This window comes from Gekko japonicus, unplaced genomic scaffold (assembly GCF_001447785.1).
Source record: "Gekko japonicus isolate JY-2015 unplaced genomic scaffold, Gekko_japonicus_V1.1 scaffold6148, whole genome shotgun sequence".
Classification (NCBI taxonomy): Eukaryota; Metazoa; Chordata; class Lepidosauria; order Squamata; family Gekkonidae; genus Gekko; species Gekko japonicus.
Window position 1 is genome coordinate 178 of NW_015174438.1, and position 1,558 is coordinate 1,735.

Here is a 1,558-nt window from a genome sequence, read left to right on the forward strand (position 1 = left end):
GAACCTAGGGTTGCCAACTCTGGCTTGGGAAATACCCAGAGATTTTGGGGTGGAGCCCGGGGAGGATGGGATTTGGGGAGGGGACGGACTGCCATAGAATCCCTGCTCCAAAGGAGCCATTTCCTCCGTGAGAACTGATCTCTGAGGTCTAGAGATCAGTTGTAATTCTGCAGGATCTCAAGGCCTAGGTGAACCCAAATGCAAAATGGTTGCCTCCTCACACTTAACATAAGAACATCAGAGAAGCCAGTGTTGGATCAGGCCAATGGCCCATCCAGTCCAACACTCTGTGTCACTCAGTGGCCAGAAATACCAGGGGCCATCAGGAGGTCCAGCAGTGGGGCCAGAACTCCAGAAGCCCTCCCACTGTTGCCCCCCCCCCAAAGCACCAAGAATACAGAACATCACCTGCCCCAGACATAAGAACATAAGAGAAGACAATGTTGGATCAGGCCAGTGGCCCATCCAGTCCAACACTCTGTGTCACACAGTGGCCAAAAATACCAGGGGCCATCAGGAGGTCCAGCAGCGGGGCCAGGACACTAGTAGCCCTCCCACTGTTGCCCCTCAAGCACCAGGAATACAGAGCATCACTTGCCCCAGACATAAGAACATAAGAGAAGCCAATGTTGGACCAGGCCAATGGCCCATCCAGTCCAAGACTCTGTGTCACACAGTGGCCAGAAATACCAGGTGCCATCAGGAGGTCCATCAGTGGGGCCAGGACATGGGAAGCCCTCCCACTGTTGCCCCCCCCCAAGCACCAAGAAGGCAGAGCATCCCTTGCCCCAGAGCCCCTAGCTATACCTTGTGGCTAATGGCCACTGATGAACCTCTGCTCCATATGCTTATCCAATTCCCTGTTGAAGCCATCCATGCTTGTAGCTGCCACCACCTCCTGTGGCAGTGAATTCCATGTGTTCATCACTCTTTGGGTGGAGAAGGACTTCCTTTTATCCGTTCTAACCCGACTGCTCAGCAATTTCATGGAGTGCCCACAAGTGCTTGTCTTGTGAGAAAGGGAGAAAAGTACCTCTTTCTCGACCTGCTCTGTCCCAGGCATAATCTTGTAAACCTCGATCACGTCACCCCTCAGCCGTCGTGTCTCCAACCTAAAGAGCCCCCAGCCCTTAAGCCCTTTCTTCATAGGGAAAGTGTTCCAACCCTCTGATCGTTCTAGTTGCCCTTTTCTGCACTTTCCCCAATGCTTTAATATCCTTTTTGAGGTGTGGTGACCAGAACTGCACACAGTACTCCACATGAGGTTGGGTGTAGACTTTCCACTTTCCCGGGGGAGGCTGGGGCTGGGCCAGAGGCATTGCTTTGCTAGGAGCAAGGGTGGCTCCCGGGGGAGGCTGAGCACCTTCCTGAAAATTTCGGCGGGGGCTGAAGCCCCGCCGCCCCCACGAAGATTACGCCTCAGGAGACTCCAGGCGCCTACCAGTCCTCCTCACGCTCTGGTGCAAAACCCTTTGATTTGAACGAGGGCAGCCAGCAGGGCTATTTTGGGGCAGGAACGCACAGGAACGGAGTTCCGGCTGGCTCCCGAGTTGGCCAC